Below are 20,745 nucleotides of genomic sequence, written 5' to 3' on the forward strand. Positions count from 1 at the left end.
TTATATATGAAATACTTAAAATATACCATAATCTTTACATGGCATAAAAAGTATTAAAGTTCAAATATACTAACATAATTTACCGAATATACTAAAAATATACCACGAGCTCAATTTAGTATATCAATATTATATAAGAATTAAATTTGGTATAACAATATACTTCTACTTGGTATAGAAATATACTTTTACCCTATTGTATGAATTTCTTATTTAATTATGCAAGGCCAATTTAGCAATATATTTTTATTTACAATTACCACAACAACATCGATAATGTTAGCATAAAATGGATGAAGACCTGTGACCTTTAAACTAGATTAATTCACTTAAAGCAACCGCAAACACTTTTAACTATTGCCATTTCACTATTTGTGCGCTGGGCTCTAAATATAGCGCAGCTGCTAAATGAAGTCGACACATTATTGGCAAACAATATTTAACGCTTCGCTGGCTACACAAATACTCTCGCCCCACATGTGGCAACTAGTATACTTATATGTATATACTATAGTGTAGCATACTTATGTATCAGCTGGAAGAAGGAAGATAGCGGCAGCTGCCATCACTTATGCTCCAATTAACACGATGACCTTTCAAGCCATCGACGACGCGGATTAGCTGATTGTGGTGTTGGTGTTGGTGTTTGGGTTTTCTGGTGAACCCATCGACCTGTTTCAACTCCTCAACTGGGATTGAGCGGGAAAGTGACAGCCAGTTCTGTACGTGGCACATCTCTCCCCGCTGCACTCCACCGCTGACCTCTAAGCCCCTGTCTGCATGTCTGTCTGCAATGGAGACGCTGAACTATTTGAAATGCAAAGCAAACGTCAGCTGTAAAACAATTTATATTCACTTTGAATTGAGGTTTTGTTTCGTATTTTATTGTGTGGCAACAGACACAGCAGAAAGAAAGCAGAGAGCACAGAGCAGAGCAAGGTGTGTGTTTGGAATAAGTTTGTTATCCTGCTCGGCAACTCGACTTGTTTTAAATGTTTGCTGAGCGTTGCTACGTGCCGTAAACAGGAATAGCTATTGCAATTGCAGTCTGTAGTCTGAAGAATAGAGACAAGACAACATTTTTCCAATTGGCCACGGGAACAAGGTAAATAAACATGCCACTCCATTGAGTTTGTTGTTAAATGTGTGTGTGAGTTTACTCTGCAATTGAAAATGGTTTGTTGCTTTCCATCATGCATTTGAAGAAGCAGTTAACGAGCTTTTCGTGTCCAAACTGACTACTGACTCCTGACTCGCTCACTGCGTTCAAAAGTTCACATTAAAAATAACCGATAATAACTGCCCATAACCAACTCTTTCCCTTCCACTTGTTTGGCATTGCAATTAAATTAATATTTACCCTTTACATCCAGCCCACAAAAAAGTATGCAAAAAAACGAAACTACTTTATCCATTCAAACTGTGAAAAAGTTTTGCTGCCAGTGAGTGCTGCAAAACTTTGGCAAATGAGTTGAGTGGTCGCTATTAATGGGGCTTTCATAGAATTTTCGTACAAATTTTAAATGTCAAATTAGCAACAAATTAAATATGCCAAAATGTAAATTGAATTAGCTCCTTCTTCTGCCAATCGTTGAAATGCTCGATACAAAAGAAAATGCGGGAGCAACAACCCCGCACACACACACGTACATAAACACACACATACGTACGCAATCGCAGTAGCTGGCCCCTATAATTGAGTTTATTAAATAATCATAAATATCGATTCAATTCGATTCGATTGGATTCGTTTTGGTTTCGTTGCGATGCGATGTAAGAGAGAGAGAGAGCAAAGTGACTTCACTATAAAAAATGGCCAATTGTACATCAGAAATGCAAAATGCTTGAAACTTGTTCTGACAAGTATGCTACAAGTAAATGTGATTGATTGACTGGCTGATTGATTGATTGGGTCAGCGGCATACATAGAGACACAGAGACATAGACACAGACAGACAGACAATTAAGTTGGCTGCTCAAATTAGTCATTAAATGGCACTAAAGCATCGAGCTGAGAATGTGGCTAAGACTGTTTGCCAATTGCACTACAAAATCGATCGGCAAAAAAAAATAGAAAAAAAAACTGAAAAATCGTAAAAGAACAAACACACGCACACACACACACACATAAAAAGTCGACCACTACTCCAATTACATTATACTCACACACACACACATACATAGTGGAGGACATACATAACAATTTGCAATGAGGTTGACGTTGAGGGACATAAAAATTTCCGTATGCCTTTTCATCGACATCGACGGCAAAGTCTACGACATAGTACAACAACAACAAAGTCCGGCCAAGTCCTTGCCTTGCTCCTGTCACACAGCAACGTAGACGACGTAGACGACGACGACGATGTTGAGTACGTCTTGCAGTTTATAGCATTTAGATTGAGTTTGCACACATCCTTCACACACACAAGCTGCTTGAATTCGCTTTCGTATTCGACTTCGCCATCGACTTCGACTTCGACTTCGCATTTGAATTGGAATTTTCTTTTAGTGGCCAAGCCAAAAAGGAAAGTACTCCGCCCCTGCCTTACATATGTTCATCGAGTTTTTTGTATGATTTTAATCAGAATAAAATTTTCATTTTACGTTATGTAAACTGTGTTCGTTGGTCAGGCCAAAAAAGGATGCGATCAAGTTATGTTTAATTTGGGTTTTTTCTTCTTATTCCTCATTTTTATGCCATCCGTTTTGCTATTTATCTGGGCATTATCAATTTTATTCACTCAAGTGCTTTACAATCATTGCATGGGCAATGCCAACGTTTAAATTGCATCAATTTTAAACTTAACAGACGTTGCACGTAGCACACACACACACACAAGCACACACACGCACACACTCTTGGCGAACACACAATGCTCTTAAGTTATTCCACCTTAATTATATTGCAACACCCGATCCGGACACGACCCCACGACTTGCCACCACTCGACCGATGCGTTTCCAGTTCTGGCCTGCTGCCTTCTGCCTCCTGCAGCCTTCTGCCTGCTGCTGCTGCTGCTGTGTACACAACGCGCACAGGTGCCAGAAGGTCCGTGTAACAACGATGTTTTATGTACTGCCCTATGGTCCGTTCGCGTACTGTGTGTGTGTGAGTGAATGTGTGTGTGTGTGTGCACATCTATGTGTGTGCGTGAATTAGTTATGAAGCCAAAGTCAAACTGGGTCAACGTTTCTTGTGCACTGCACTGGCAACTGGCAACTGCATCATTCGACTGTTGCCATATTTTTGTGCTGTGTGCGCCCCAGCGTATGGCGCTGTTTCATGTTATTGCGTATACGTGACGTTGCCCACGCATTAAATCCAGAATCGTGTCTCTCTGCTTGTGCATTTATAGCTGTTAAAATTGTAATTAAATTCAATACGCAATTCACACAAGTAATGCAAATGCCTGCCACATTTATCTGAGAATAAAAACGAGGAAATACACAGATGCAAGTGGTTTGCTGCAAGTGCCGCATCAAGCTCAACCGTAATATTTCAATTTGTAGCACACACACTCGAGCCACATACTAGAAGAAGGCATCCAAGTAGAAGCGCTATGCACTTAACCTTCGACTGCTGGTTGATGCTGAGGCGAATCACATGGGCATGACCTTCATCAAAAAGGTTTGAGGCAGGTTTGAGGCATAGAAAAAGAAAGAGAGAGAGAGAGAGACAGAGAGGGAGGACGACTTGTAACCCAAGCGTAACTCGTAACGGCAGCCGCTGCTGCTTTCTTGCAATGTTTGCCGTGCAAATTAAAAATTCAGCACAAGACAAAAAGCTGCTGGGATGGTGGCAATGACTGCCAAGAGCAGCCATTGCCTTAGCCACACACACACACACACACACACACACACACACACACAGTCAGAGCTCAGAGTCAGACTCAGAGCTCAGTGCCAGAGCACCACGTGAATTGTGGGGCAACCGCTGCTTATGGGTCTCTAGCTGTCTCGATTTCACTTCAAATGAGAAAAAATGCGCAAAGCGAAGCGCGCAAAAAGTAAATTAAAATTGTGTGTGTTTATTTGCACAAAATTCCAGCACAAAAAGCACGAGTCGAAGGCAACAAAAAAACAACAAAAATAAGCAAAAAGGAAAAGCTGCTGCCACACAGCAGGTGGCAGTCGCCTCTCCTTGAAAGTGCTTTAAAGTCAACTGACATTCAAATGGCTGAATGCTTTGGGTTTGAGTTTGGGTTTTGCCTTTAAATTTAACTCGGTGTCGACGTGTCAACGCTTAAAGTCAAGGTTGCTAATTAAGTGCCTTTTTTCTTTGCTTCGTATCCATACGCATGCTGCCTCATTCTTTATTTTTGTTATATTTTTTGGGTTAAACACATACAAGGGCATAAAGAAGCTTGCCACAGATTTTCGTCTGCTGTGCGTCACATTAAGCGGGTTTAAAAGTGCTTTATGCGTACGTGTCGGAGCCGCTGTCTGTCTGTGTTTCTCTTTCTCTATCTTTCTCTCTCTCTCTCTCGGCATGTGTGTGTGTGTGTCGTACAGCTCATGTTTTAAGTCCCGAGCTTAGCATCAATTTTTGAGGGATTTATGGTTTTTATTTGGCCACCAAAACACCAGCGCAACATTGGGCATGTGTGTGTGTGTGTGTGGCATCATTTTGTGGCAACATCTACAATCAGCACGCTTTCCGCTTTCCTAGGCATTTCGTTAGCTGCCGCAAAACTTCAACTCGTTGCACACACACATTTCGTTTAATTAAAATAAAAAAAGAAAGGGCAACAATTTTGTATTTTAGAGAAATTATTTTACACTAAATAAATCACGAATTTCACCGGCAGCAACAACATTTTAAAGAGCACACGCGTTAAAAAAATCGCATCATCTGTCAAAATTCACTTTTCATAGACCGACGTCAGGTTGTTACCCAGTTGTCCTGTCTGAGTGTCCTCGTAGTCCTGTCTGTATGTTTGGCATACATTTTTTAACCCGCACGTAGTCGCAATTTTAATATAATGGCAAGCTAAGCATAGGCCGACACTGAAGCATATCAACAACCTACTAAAGCATCTTTATATAATTTCATGAGGCTGTCAACACACTCCCACACACACAGAGAGAGACACAGACAGGACACCTGGCGATCGCATCGCGCACTTTGCATAAATTTGTTATGCATATAAAATTAAAAGCATATTTTGGGAGAGACTGACAAGAAGTTTATATTTGAGCATGCGATGCTGTTGATATTTGTAATTTGTACTTCTTTTAACTGGCTTCAAAAGCTACAAAGATACACAAAGGCTGAAATGAGTGCGTGCTGCTCATATCTGGCAAACAAATGAGCAAAGTTTTTTGTCTTTTTTTCGTATTTGATTTTTGTGTGTGCGAGTTCCCCGCAGGCCAGGCGACTGTCAAAAGTATCCATTTTCTTAGCTGGCGCAAAAAGTTCACTTCAAATGCCAGGCGAAAAATGTTTGTGAAATAAACAAAATGCAAAGAGAGGCCAACGGTGTTGATAGCTATTAACATGCGTGTGTCCTTTGGCCTATGGCAAAGAGAGTGAGTGTGTGTGTGTGTGAGTATATTATGTGTGTATGTGTGTGCTATTTAAATGAACTAACTCACACACACACACAGACGGACTCAGTGCTAGGCAACATTGACGGCAGGTGCTGAGGTTCAAATCAAAAAAACATTAACGCGTTGCGTGCCGTTGCGAGGGTGTGTTCAGCTATCTGAGTGAGTGTGTGTGTGCGAGAGTGTGTGTGTTGCCATCAAGCAGCAACCGCAGTCAGCTACAGCATATGCAAATATTTCGCCGCAGCGCGACACACTCGACATTCATGTCGCCATCGCTTCACCGCTCGCCCGCCCGCGGCTTAAGTTTGCGTTTTTATTTAATTGCGGAAATTGCGGCATCGCGTTGCCTACACACACACACACACACACACACACGCTTTGAGATATTGAGAGCGGGAGTGTGGTGAGGGGAAGAGAGAAGAGGGAACGGGGAGCAACGACTGAGACAGTCAGACAGTCATTGAGGGCGAATTTTTCTTTATAATTTCTTTCATAAGGCAACGAAGCATTGTAACATATTTTTATGGCCTCACATTTTTCTGCTTTTATACGTTTTCGTGTGTCTTTCTCTCTCTCTCTCTCTCTAAGGAGCAGCTCTCCATCTCGCTTTCTAACTCTCGCACTTCCCTCTCACTTTCTCCTTTGCATGCGGCGGTTGGCCAAAAACATTCTTGGAATTCAAAAGCAAAAGAAAATATGAGTTTTGATACCATATAATATAATGTGTATGTATTTGAGTGTGTGTATGTGTACGTGTGTGTGTGTGTGGGACTATCTGTATGGGTAATTCGCGTAAATTGAGTCAAGTGCGTCGTGTGCTCGCCGTGCGTCCTTCGCTTGACAAACCAAACTAATTAGAAAGTCACTTTGGTTGCCGTTTCATGCGCTTTGCCCCATTCCCTGAAGCTGCAAAATCGTTGGGCATAAAATTAAAAAATTGTTGCGCTGCCAACTCTTGGCATGCCATTTTTTTCCCTCCCTCTCTCTCTCACTCTTGTTTTTTTGATGAGCTGTGTCTGATGATATAAATAAAATTGTGTATCAACAGCAACAACGAGAAGAGAAATGCAGACGACAATAAATAAAAAAACAAAAATTCCTAATCCAATTAATTATCTAAATTTTGTTCGTCTTTTGTTCTTTCTTTTACAGGTAAGCGACCGCATTTTTTTGTTGGCCAATTCCAATCGCATTCAGTTCCCTGCGGGGTGGGTTTGTATATGCAGTAATTTGTTATTTAATTTCTGAATCACCGGGTACATGGCGTATACGTAACCTGATTTCAATGAGCCTTTTATTGATTTCAATTAATTGCCAACGATTTGCGGCTCACACTCCACACTCCACACACCGCGCAACTGTCCAACTGCCAACGGTTAGCTGGTAACTGGTAAGTGGCAAGTGGCACAACAATGCGGATGTAAGTGAATTAGAGGCAAAGGACAAATGGCTCGCAATCAGCTTATGAGTGGCTTATGTGAACCGATGCCGAACATCGATACTCTAGCAGAGTTCGAGCTGTTTTCGTTGTTGTTGTTGCTGTTGCTGCTGCTGTTGTAGCACAAGAGTTTTAATGTGTTTGCGCGTGCTCTTATCAAACCATTACGATCTAAATGACACTTTGACAGGAGCACGGCAGCAGGGGAAGCGCCAGAGAAGGGCAAAGAAGAAGGAGGCCAGGACGTTACCTGGCAGCTCGGTTTCGGGTTGTTCTCTTCTGGTTGCACGCAGTCGATGCCTGGCAGCGATAAGCGCAAGAAAAATCGAAGCAGCGCAGCCAAAACACACTCACACACACACTCATACACCTACGATACAGTCACACACACAACACATTTATACACCGTCAGTCGTGAGTCACGACACACGCCACTTAGCTGTTAATATTTAAAGTTGCAGGCTGTGTGGCAGCAGCAGCAGAGGAAGAGGAAGCAGAAGCAGCAACAGCAACAGCAGCTACACCATGCTGTGGCACACTCAAAACGGAAGCGGAAAGCTCTTCGCCTGCGGAAGTGTTTCGTGCGCGCAACTTTATATACATAAGTTGTTCTTGTTATTGCTGTTGTTGTTGTTGCTCTGCTGTGTGTTGCATTCTCGTTGCTGAATATTGCAAGGTTTCTTGTAATGACAAAGCAGCAACAAACCATACAACAACAACAACATCAGCAGCTACAATATCAGCAACCAAGCGAAGCACAATTCGTTTAAGCAGGCGACACTTGAGCACATTTTTATTGCCTGAGCCACTAACGAACCGTGCATAAGCAACTCCACAGTGGATCATCAGCCACTTACATTGGCCAGAATTTGCATTTAGTGTATGACTTAATTCTCAAAGCTAAACTTGTGGCAATTTAAACTAATGATCTCCCTAAGACGAAAATCCAAAATTTAAAATATAACAATGATTAGCTTAATTTACACTAAAGAACAAAAGTTATTTCAATTATCGGGACTTATGGATTCTTTAATGCAAATAATAGTTTATTTTATTCAATTTACAATCTCCTCTAGCAATACTCTTTTGAGTATGAAAATTCAATAAGCTACTGATATACTAATTGTACCTGTCAATTTTGACAGACATTAAATATTAAAATAATTCAATCAATAACAAATCAATAAATAAGTCAATTTAATCAATCATTTACTGGCCATAAAAGTTCAATAAACATTTCATTTTCAATTTATTATTTTATTTATGATGAGCAAGAGAAAAGTGATTTTATTGAATTTACCCACTCACATAGTTTGGAAATAGTTTTTCGTAGTTTTCTCACCAGATTTAAAATTATCTAATACAATTCTTTAAAGGCCATAAATATTATACATTCTGTACATACAGATTTCAAAATTATGCCATAAAGATTTAATAGCACTGACACTTTTAAGACCATACAAATTATATAGTTTCTATGGTGACAATCAAGCAAAAATAATTTAGTTTGTCATATTGGTTATTATACTTTTTTAAATCAGCAAGCACAGACATTAAAGTAACTCATATAGTGATTAGTTGATATTTTTCTTATCAAACTTAAAAGTAGCTCATAAAATTCTTTAAAAGTTGTTAATACTTTTGTGACCATAAAAATAAAACTTTCTGAACAGACAGCTTTAAAGTTTAAACTATGTATAATGGTTTAAAAGCTTTTGATAGTCTTCTTCTCTTTCTTTTCTTTACATATGAACAATCAGATGATATACTATTCATAGAATAAAACCCAAATAATCTTGGAAATCACTCTTTAATACAATTTAATAGTTAATGATACATTTCTGACTATAGACAATAATTTAAAAACGCAAACTCATATAATGATTAAATTTTTGATACTTTACTCTATTTAAAGCATAAATGCCAAACATTAAAAAATAGTGAAAATATAGAAATCTTCACCACTATATTACCTTTCTCACCCACTGTGCACCCAGGTGGCAAGCACTTTTGCTGGCGGAGCGAGTTTAGCGCGGCTCGCATTGCCCTTTAATGGCAAATCTGCAGAGTTAGCTGATAGTTTTCCATTGCTTTATTTTTGTGCTATTTTGCACAACGCTTGTTTGTTGTTGCCATTGCTGTTGTTGTTGTTGTTGCTGTTGTTGATGCAGCTCGTTTCCAGCTTCATTTCCGCGCTATGCCAGTCGATGATTTTTTGTTGACATCTTGTTGGCGCAGCATCCGCCTTCCGCTTGCTGCATGCCTCCTTGCCTCTTTGCCTCTTTTCCTCTTGCCACTTCGTGTGGCGCAATCAGCGCAGCTGCTTTGCATATTTTTACTCCAGTCGCGTGTCTCTGCAGATTGAAAAGCATTTTGCAATGTTATTTTGTATATTCTACTTCTTCGTTGCCTCTCTTCTATTTTCTATTTTTTTTTTTCAGTCATTTTTCGCCGTCATTGTCGTCTTTCTGGACCGTTTTCCGCTTGATATTTTGCCATTTTGCATGCATGCTCTTTGTGTTGACACATCGAAATAATCTATCTATATTCTCAAGCTCGAGATTGCAAAACCCAATTCTAAAAAACTGCACAGCGTTCTAAGAAGAACTCACAGCTGATGAAATATAATATAAAAGAATAATTAATCATGATGAGGAAACGACAACAACAATTAACGATTTAAAATGCATAATTTTGTGTATAGTGAGTGTGTGTATTTTGTTGTGGTCAGTGTTAAGCCGTCTGTTAATTGAAGCGCACTTGGAAATTCACTGTGTAATTATTGACAAATTATATTTAAATTAATTCATTAAAATTCCAACAAAAAAGCTCTCACCTTATATCACAACTCAATGCTTCGACATGAAATGCAAATAACAGAAAAAAATATGCAAAAATAAGCGAATGCCAGTTAAGCAATTAAAATGTAGCGCAATTTAATTGCCAAATTGATAAATAAATATTTGGAATGCCAGACAGAGATAGAGAGTGAAAATCGAATGGCAATCGGACTATTTTGTGCAATTAAGCAACTGTAAGACTGGAAAATCTCTTTTGCCTGCCCGTTAAGCCGCATAATGTTTACAAGCTAATAAATGTCAACAGATTGCAAACGGCAACTTCAATTGCAATTGCAACAGCAACTGACAGTTTCAATACTGACAGCAAAACGCAGACAACAAAACATTTTAACTGGTTTTGCATTTAGCATGCGGTCAATTTCGGTCAATTGGGCAGCTGGCCAAAAGGGCAATGACATGACTTCGAGTGCAAATTGTTTAATGATTCAGCTGCATTTGCATTAGAGAAAATGCACTTAATATTTAATAAGACATTAGCAAAGACTAAACTGAAAGTAAAGCAATCTTAATGCTCTGCACTGTATTTTAAATTAATAAGTTAACTTCATTTATGAACTTTGAATACAATGTTTAATGACATTTAAATAAATTTAAGGCCATTAATTAACTGTGTTAAAATACAATCATTAAATAATTATGATGCAAGTGAAGTTCGTGAGAAAACTGAAAATGAAATTGAAAATCAATCGGTTTGGCTTTAAAGGTTTACACGTTTGACAGGAAATCGTCTTGAAATGAACTGGTTGTATATAATGGTTGATACACACACTTACACACACTCACACACACACAGATGTGCGTGATTCGTGTGAGTTTAATAACAATTCAGCTAAACCGGAAGCCGAAATAACAACTTCCTTTTGTGAAAATGTTCAACGGTTGGTCACATGCCACTCGTCCAGCTATTGACATGTGTGTGTGTGTGTGAGTTTGGTTTTTTATGATTGAGTGCGCATTGCAGTAGTAGTAGTAGTAGTATTGTTAGTGTGTGTCTATGTTGGTAATGAGCGGAATCGCATGTGTGCTTACGCACAAAACTGGCAAAAAATAAAACTCACACACACACTCGCATTCACAAACATCTGCGTATGAAATTAAAATGTCATAAACAACTAAAACAACAACACTAACAACAAATTGCGTGTTGCTGTTTTTTATATCCTTTTTGGTTGAGCAATACCCTGTAAAAGATGAATATTTTCAGCATATGCGGTACTATAAAAGAGTTAATTAGAAAAAAGATTGGCACAAATAAGAAACTTCAATATTTTATGCAAATTTGTTATTCAGCGAAAAGTTGATAAAGGAATTTGTTTAAAGTGAAATAAAAATCAAGGACGGAGCCAGTTTAGTCTGAAATAAAAGCCATTTTAATTTAGATTAATGTTGAATAACGTATATTGATCCAACATATTTGATACTTGAGTTCGTAGTACACTTTTAATACACATTTATTTTACGTAGTCTCACATACATTTAAAAAATACGTGTTTTATTTTATATCACTATAGTTTAACTTATTCTAACTTAATCTATTGATTTTCGTAAGTAAAACTTAAATAAAAATAACTATTTTTATCCGTTTCTCTTATTTTCCTCTGTTTATTCAAAGGAAGAAAAAGGATACATATTTTTTTCATTAATTTCTACTTTGATTTTAATAAACTACAGGGTATTTGAATCCCTCGAATGTAATCCATATTATGTGTAGGTCCACACATCATTTGAATGTTTTGGGTTGTACGCAGTAGTTGGCAACCCTTTCGGACTGAATTTGTTGCTTTCATTTTGAGCTTCCGTCTGCCATGAAATATGTAGCTTTGTTTTTTATTCCATATGAACCCATGCATGGCTTTAACTCGGCGCTCTTCACTCTCTCTCCCTCTCTGTATATATGTACTATACTATGTATATTTTGTATTTGTGTTTGTGCCTTTCAATTGTCGCAAAGTCATGCAGAACGTATATAAATATAAGAGTGTGTGCTTGTGTACAAACACAGAGCAAAAATTTAATTTAAATTTGTACATCAAATTTTAACATAAATTTTTAAACATGCACAAATCGAAAAAAGGAGTGACAGAGAGAGAGAGAGAGAGGGAGAAAAAATCGCATGCATTACGAGCAGCATTCATTGGGAGTGAACAAAAAAAAAATGAGAAGAGAAAAGAACTTGTTATTTATTTAAAAAGCAAGCATATAAAAATTGTATAGTTTAATCATTCATATGGCCATTTATGCGGTGTGACAATCGCATGCCATTCAATGACATAATAAAGTGAAACCTTTGACATGTCGAAAATCTCAGTTAACTTTACGACACATGGCATTAATTGGTGTGCCAGGGGCGTTAACTATCTAAGAGAGAGAGAGAGAGAGCAATGATGATAGTCCGTTAAAAGTTTCGCCTTTTACTAGATTGGGTGTTTGTAATTCGAACCTCAGACCCAGAAGTTTCGGTGTCACTGAATCGGTTGCCATGACGGCTTACGCAAAAACTTTTACAAAGTGATTATTATTGTATGAAAAGTTAGCCCTAGTCTAGCTTTTGGTCATAAAAAGAGAAGAGTCAACTCTTGGCTATACATACGTGTATGTGTTGTGGTTACATATGTAATACGAAAAACAAAAAAACTTATGGCACACAAAAGTTGTTGGTTGGTAAATTTTCATGCAAACTATTTGGCAACTAAACTTACACGTTGATGACAACAAGAACAACAAGAACACGAGATCTGTAAATACTGTGACGATATCGTGCACTAACACCAATTAAAACTCATTTAACATCAGGCTTTTGCATCAGCACGTGTTGAGAGTGAACTTATTTCTCTTTCTGGCCTGGTCAAAATGGGTTCAAGTGTTGCCGCAGTTCAAAAGTGAGTGAAACGTGTTGTTGTTTTGTGGTTAGTTTGCTGACAGACTCACTAAATGAGTTGGCCCCAAAAAAAAAGAAAATAAAGAAAGCTACAGTCAATTATGCTCGGCTGGAAGATACCAGATACCCAGATACTATGAAAATACTAAAATATACCAAAGACTTCATTTGGTATGTCGATATACTATTACGTTCAACGTTACGATATAAGATAATCGATACCAATTTTTAACAATATACCAAAATAATATACTGAATGGTACTAAAAATATACCAAAGGCTATATATGATATATCGATACGTAGAAAATGTACCAATATAATCTGCCTCTTATATGTATTGTCTGAAGACACAAAGTTATAAAATACAAAAATATACCAAAGACTATATTTGATATATTGATATACTATTACGTTCAAAATATACCAAAATAATTTGCCTCTTACACATATTGTCTGAAGACACAACTTTATAAAATACTAAAATATACCGAAGACTATATTTGGTATATTGATATACTATTACGTTCAAAATATACCAAAATAATGTGCAAGTTACACTCATTTGCCGGAGGCACAAAGTTATAGTGCCCTTCTACTCAACGGGTAGCGAGTATAAAAAGAAAAGTTTGGCTTGGACTACTTAGCGTGCTTGTGGCAAGAACAATCAGCTGCCAATTGAAAAGTCACCTTCTGCTCCGCTTGGCACTTTTGCATAAACTATGACAAAGGCAGCCTTGACCATCCAAACATTCCAACAGCTTTTACCAATTGAAATGTCTTCACTGACAGACCAAAAGTTAAAGGCAAAGCCAAAGACGAGAGCGGCAAAGTGGCCATTACTCTAATTAACCTTATTTCATTCTCAATTACAAGTGCAAAGAAAAAAAACAACAAGAAACAACCTACAAACAAACCAAAGAACATCCAAAAAGGGAAAACAACAACAGCAGCAGCGGGGAAAATAAGTTGGTAAAACAAGAGGAAAACAAAGCAATACAATTGCCTTAAAACATAATTGTTATTTTGCACCATTTTCCCTTTTGATTCGGCATTCGCGTTCGTTCGTTGCCGTTGCCGACTTTTGGGCGCAGCCAAAAGGCAAATTAAGTTTTTGCTCTAATTTAGTCTGACGCACGCCACGGACAAGAACAACAACAACAACAACAACAACAATAACAAAGACTTTGGTTTTATTTTTAAGACGCAGCCGCTTTTCTTTAGCTTTATTTACCATTTTTCACTCTTATCGCGCCCCGCTTTTCGTGCAGCAAACTCAGATAGAGTGCGTGTGGCACGACCAGCACAGAGAAAGAGAAAAACACAGAGAGTTGAAGAGGGGAGTAAAGGGAACGCCTTGGCGATTGGTGGGCGGCCATTAAAGTCATGGCAGCCGCGGCAAATGGAAAGCAGTTGGACCTGATTCTGTTTCTGTTTCTCCATTTGTGTGAGTCTGAGTCTGAGTCGGAGTCTCTGGCACTGGCAGCTGCCTTAAAGTTTAAGCTGCAAGCGTAACAATAATTTAATGCGACGCTTAAATTGTTTGTAAAATGTTCAACAACCGCGCAACGTTGCCGCTCGCTGGTTTCGCCAGTTGCCCAACTCTGGAGTCGTATGCCAAAGTTAAAAAGTGGAAAAGTTTTCTTTTCTATTTAACGTAATTTGCCTTCATTTGCGCCACCTTCTACGTCACTTGCTGCACCCTCTTCCTCTCTTGTTGACTGGGCAGCAGCTTCCATGACTTCCTCTAGAGATACTTACTTGCTGTTTGGCATATGTTGCTCTTGTCTCATAATCTGCCATATTCTTGTGCCATGTGCTTTTCCGCTTTTGTTTTTCTTGCTGTCGCTGTGGCTGTTGCTGTTCCTCTCATTGTTGTTGTTGTTATTGTTGTCGTGGCTGTCGTGGCTGTCGTGACTGTGTCACTCCCCTTGTGTGACAACAACCAAGCGAGAGAAACTTCCAGTGCTAAGCAACATTTTGGTTTATTTTTCTTCACATTTTTTCCTCTTGTCTTTTTTGCGCTTTCATTTTTGTGGTTAAGCAAATGTTTAACAAACCAAATCGCAGATTTGCATTTTATGTTTTCCTCTTGGCTGAAGGAAAATCAGGCGCTGCCACTTTTATAGCCCCAACTGTTTGCTGTTTATTGTTGCCGTTGCCGTTGCTGTTGCCGTTGCTCCTTGTGCTGCCTTTTCTGCTTGGATAAGCGCTGCTTTAATGCTACTAATCGGGCTTAGAATCAAAAGATGCTTAACACTGGCAAACCAAAATGCTCCTCTCGACTAGATTTCATCAATTATCTCATAGATGGATAGCTGAGAGAGAGAGAGAGATGAAGATGGAGATTAAATTGCGAGTTGTTGTTTAAGGCTTGTGGTTTAGCTTGTAAGCCGCTTAGCTAAACGACTATGGGCTCTGCTTTCAAACTGTGTATTAGAATCCTTTGAACTGATGTTCGTTCGTTCCGTTGCAATCTGATTATTTGATTTTGTGTTATTTGCTTTATTTCTCTATCCCTTTTCGTTTTGCTGTTGTGTTATTTACACACAACTCAATGTCGAACAGTCTGACGACATTCGTTGCCGAAGACAAATTATTGACACGCTTAACACTCACACAGAGAGAACAGGACAATAGATTCATTGTCGTGTGTTATGCCTGCGAGGCATGAGTATGAAAACATTTTCACTTATTTGCTCGAAATTGGATAACAATCGAACTGAAATTGGATCTCACTCATTTTTGTATACACTTCGAGTGGCGAGAGCGTTGCATTGTTTTGCTTTTAACTGCCTTTTCTTGCCAGCCAGCACATAAAACATTTTCCGGCTATTTGCTGCCTCCCTCCCTGCTTGCCACAAGCTCCACTCCACTCCGCTCCGCACTCTCTCTCCGCTCCCCATCCGGTCAATTGGTGGCGATTTCAGTGTCTTCCCCCCTGTGGCGGCCCGCGTTGTTCTCTCTCTCTTATTATCGTAATAGAATTTGCCAAATTGAGGTTGAAATGCTTTCGGCCTTCCCTTGCCACTTGGCATCCGTTTATCGTTTGATTGTTTGTTTGCCAGTTTGCTTGTTTGCCTCTTTCCTTTCCCCTTCTCTCATCTGACCCTTCATCCTTCACTCGCTTGCTGCTCACGGTTTTTGCTGGTCTTCGGTATCGGTTTCGGTTTCGGGTTTTTTTGGTTTGCTTTCTGCCGCTTCGCAGTTCACTTGATTGTTTGCTTATTTTGGCCAGGCTCGACGCTTATCAATTGCCGTTTTTATTGGCATTTTAGCTTCGACGTCGTCGTTCGTTTATTGAGTACGAACAAAAAAAACAAACATCGAAAGGAAAAGAATTCATTGCCTACTTCTGGGCGCACGCCTGTTAAAACTGCTTACGAAGCGTAGAATATTGAGAGCCCTTTGAAGATATCGCTGAGTGCCCACTGTCCTATCCTCTTTCCCTTTACCTATCATTAATTTAATTGTTTATTTTGTGGTAATTGTTTGCCTAGCGGTAAGAGTTTTGCCCCTCGTGTAGAATTATGATTTATTGTCTGTTGATTGACTGCATGGCTAGCTGTGTGTGTGTCTATATATATATATCACTAACAATTAAGTTGTCCCTTTTTTTTCTGTTGTACTTTAAGCTAAACATATCTTCACACGTTTGCAGTAATTACTGTAAAACAAACACAAGGTCACCATGCAAGTGCGGTGCGTGTTTGTAAACTCTAAAAACAACGAAAAACGAAAAACGAGGGGAGCAATGTCATTGTGTATATGTGTCACGTCCAGCTGGGGTGATGACGACTGCGACGACCTTTGGTCAATAGGCCAACTCATCATAAATACAAAAGCGGCGCTGCCTAAGTGAAAGTGTTGGAAAGGGAAAGCAAAAGCAAGAGCGAGCGCAGTGTCTGCGTAACATGAACTTTTTGCATCACAACATCATTGTTTTTTTGCGGCTTTTGGTTTGGCAAAGAATGCCACACAACACACACAGGCAGAAAGAGAGATAGTCACGGCACACACGCATGGGAATTAAGGCTTTAGCGCTTGTTTTGTTTCTAGGCAATTCGAGTCACTTAATCTTGCACTGCGAGAAACAGCATTCGCAATGTTGCTTCCATTTCTAGCTGTGACTTTTTCCCCTATGACTGCGTTTAATCAACTTTTGCTCAGTGTAGCCTTGTGTCGCAGTCGCAGCCCGTTTGCGTTGTCAGTAGCCATAAAACTGTTGTTTACTGTTGTTTGGCTGCCGCCGCTTTGCCGCTTGTTGCCATTTGTGTTGCATGTGTTCCACTCGGTTTGCCGCTTGTTGTTGCACACAATTTCAGGGATTCAGCCTGGTGTCATGTAGTACAAAGTTTTGGTGTCGAAGTTTAATTAGAGCGTTAATAAAATGTAAAGTGCTTGGCATTCAATTTCAATATTTTGACTGAATAACATGGAATTACACTCAATTAGTGAGAGGTAAAAAATCTCTGGCATTTCACAGAAGGACAGCTGGCAGAGCTCAAAGTGGATACATATCTAAACACAAACAGAGAAGAGAGAGTGGAGAGACTTACACACACTTGCTGACATTGACATTTTGCCTAATGCTTTGCCGTGCTTCAATTGAGTCATACTTTGTGCACTGACAAGCCAGACAGACAAGCAGAGAGAGTAGACAGCAGACAGGCAAGTAGTCAGTCAATGAGTAGGGCTTTTGAGTGGAAGCAATCGGTATAAATTATTATGTCAACTCATGACAGTGGAGGCAACTGCTAGCCAGCTGGACCCAAGCTGACCCGTCACTCTTTTGATCCCCATTCCCCAAACTCTCCATGAATTAGTTTTGACACGCAGCAGGCCAGAGACAAGGGCCAGACACCTCCTGAAGTAGCACTACTCATGTCGCAGTGTATACCTCTGTGTATCGATCTATAATTAAGATAAGCCCCAGCTCGACTGGTGGCACACGGCTTCATTATGCCCATTACTCGACTCTGTGTTGGCCACTGGGTCAGCAGTGAGATAGCAGTTGTGTTATTTGTTTATGAAATTGACCCGCGATTATCGCTGCATACAAAGCGTTGTGGTAACGGCCCATAAATTACACGCTATAGTCATGGGAGTCGATTGAGTTGAGTGAAGTTGAGTGAGCACCGACCGCTTGGGGGCGTGGCAAAATATCGAAAGCCATTGCAACTTAAACGTTTTGTAAACTCAAATACTCGACACGTGTGCAGCTGCAGCTGACTGTTGGCATACACACACACACAAAAAAAAGTTTCGTAAATGTAAGTATAAAACTTTCGAATTGACAATAAATGCCAGCAAGCTGCATGCGGTTTGAGTGGAGTGCCAGAGGGGGAAAGGGGAGAGACGTATTCAAAGTGTTTCTCACTGTTTTCTGAATAGAGTCAAGCATATGCATGGCACTCCAGTTGGAGATAAAGCCCGCAGCATGCAGCGAGTGAGGGAGGAAACAAAAAAATAGAATAGGATCTGTTTGGCACTTAGTTGCTTGAAAGTTGCCTAAAGTTGTGAGGCGAAGGGGAGAGGCAAACCTTTTATGGCAATGCCAGACAAAAGCAGACGAAAATTCAATGAGCTGCAAAAAGCAGCTAAAGTTCCTGCTGCCAGATTTACGCCAAGAAGAAAAATGCCAGGCAACACGACAGTCAGCCAGCCAGCCAGCCAGCCAGCCAGCCAAGCAGCTGCGGGCAGTCAACAAGGCGAACAAGGCGAATCTGAAACTTGCTACCTGCAACTTGCAACCTGCATCCTGTAACTACAAAAATATATATAGTATAAAAAAAAATACTATATGTAGTGTATACGCTTTATAGATGTGCTGCAACTTGAGTTGACTGCGTCTGCGGTCTGCGACTTTTGCAGCAAACGCCAGACAAATTGCGCTCGTAAATGCTTTAAATCGCAACACTCGCTTCGTCGGGTCGCTACCCACAAAGCCAAAATTGAAGTTGAGCAAGAAAAACGCGGTCGCTTTAAGCGAGCGGCAAACAAAAGTTGCGAACAACAACAACAAAAAAACTATAGAATGAAGCGTGCAAAAAATGGCTGAGCGTGTTAAGAAAAATGTTTTCGTAAGCTGCGAACAAATGCGCGACAATATTTTTGCTGCCACTTGCCACTGCCACTTCACTTCACTTCACTTTACGCAGCAGCAGCATCAGCAGCAGTGGCAGCCACAAGATCTCAAGGCACAGCCAATGCTCCCAAACTTGAGTGGAGTGTTTGCCAAGCGTCAAGATATCCTGCTATCAACATTGTAAAATTAAAGTTATAAATTTAGAAATAAGAGACAATAAAATTATATAAATTTAGAACACAATTTCATGTAAAACCTTTAGCATAATTTTGGCATACAAATATTTGCGAAGAGCTGGAAATTGTTAAATACAGAAATGACATTTGAATTGCAATTATAATTTGAATGTCAATAACACATATTTCAAAATATTAAATATATAAAATAAGCAATGGAAAATATATAATATATGTATATTCAATATTTAGTATTTCGACTAAAGACTAAGTTAATATTAAATGCAAGATAGAGAATTAAACCTAAGCTGTATTTTTTGCGATTTTATAATATTGGAATATGTAAACTTATAATTAAAATATAATATCAATAATTGCTTCGTCATTTTTATCTAAAATAAATTTTAAAATATTTAAAAATAAATGCATTATTTGCAGCGTGTTTTCCACAAATTTCTATCTATCAAACATATTTAAATTGTGCATAGTTATTTAAAACATTAATTGGATTTGAGCTGCAACCTTTGCTTCACTTTTTTCATATTACATTATAAACGTACCCAGTTGTAAGGTCTTTCCCAAGCCAAAATACCCTCGCTACCCTGTGTAGCTAATGAGTATAATGATGCCGACTGTCGACTCAGTGCTGGTTTTGCGGGGGAAGCTGCCTCAGTGTCGGATTCAACGTGAGCACCTTTGGCAGCAGTGAAAGAAAAGCGAACGCCTTTGTTGTAGAACAAAAACGGGAAATGCTACAAGCAACGCACTGCTCAGCTACCCCCTCCCTCTCTCTGTCGCCCTCGCCTCCTTGTGGATGTTGCATGTAGCAAGTAGCAAGCTCGTCGTGTCGCTGTTTTTGCCTCTTTGGAGGTTGGCTTGATAACCCAAGCCGAAACCGATTGCCACTTAAAACCTTATGGCCACACTCTTGAACCATGCACCACTTGGGGCCACACGAGTGTGTGTCTGTGCCTCTCCCTTCTCTCTCCCCTTCCCTCTTTCCTTGTCGAGTATGAGTTCAAGTTTCAGTAGGAGTATGTGTGTTTGTGTGTGTGTGTGTGTGTGGCGCTCGCAAGGTGTCAAAATGTTAAGTTAATACAAAGACCTGACTTTGGTGTCGACTTTTAACTTTCAACAGTTGCCATTGCCATTGCAATAGGATTTTTCTTTTTCTTATTTTTTTGCTTGCTTTTCTTGCCAAACGTGTAGAATTTTTCAATTTGTAATGTTAGTTTTTGCCGAGGACTTCGGTAGCATGATCTAATGACCTCTTTCGTGTGACATTAAGACAACATTAGAGTCGAGTCGAACAACGCCTCAATTCCAAAGCACAAAGTAAGTTGTTGAAAACTTGTGCGAACTTTAAATGCCAAATTGAAATTGGAAAATGGTAAATTGAAATGGCAAAGGTCAGTGTCAGTGACTGTCAGCGAGCTGATAACGTCTGATAGTCGAGCATAAATTCAATATTCGCTGACGCAACGCTAATTGTAAGGTGTGCAAAGTGTGCCTCAAAAATAAGCCGAGAAAAGCACTTTAATTAATTAAAACAAGTAAGAAAGCTACAGTCGAGTGTACTCGACTGTGAGATACCCGCTACCCATTTGGAATAAAAGAAATATATTTTGCGGTATTTTCTCAAAATATACCAAATATACTGCAAAAATACTAAAAAAATATACCGAATGGTATATTTGGTATATAGACATAGTACCGTATTCAAAATATACCATAGACGGCACAATATACCAG

At 39.3% G+C, this 20,745-nt stretch overlaps 1 protein-coding gene across 6 annotated transcripts in view; it reads left to right on the top strand.

Annotated features, from left to right (window-relative positions):
• LOC132787072 (uncharacterized) overlaps nucleotides 1–20,745 on the top strand; it is a 116,385-nt gene that overhangs the window by 48,259 nt on the left and 47,381 nt on the right. The window lies entirely within an intron of this gene.

This window comes from Drosophila nasuta, chromosome 2R (genome assembly GCF_023558535.2).
Source record: "Drosophila nasuta strain 15112-1781.00 chromosome 2R, ASM2355853v1, whole genome shotgun sequence".
NCBI classification, from domain to species: Eukaryota; Metazoa; Arthropoda; class Insecta; order Diptera; family Drosophilidae; genus Drosophila; species Drosophila nasuta.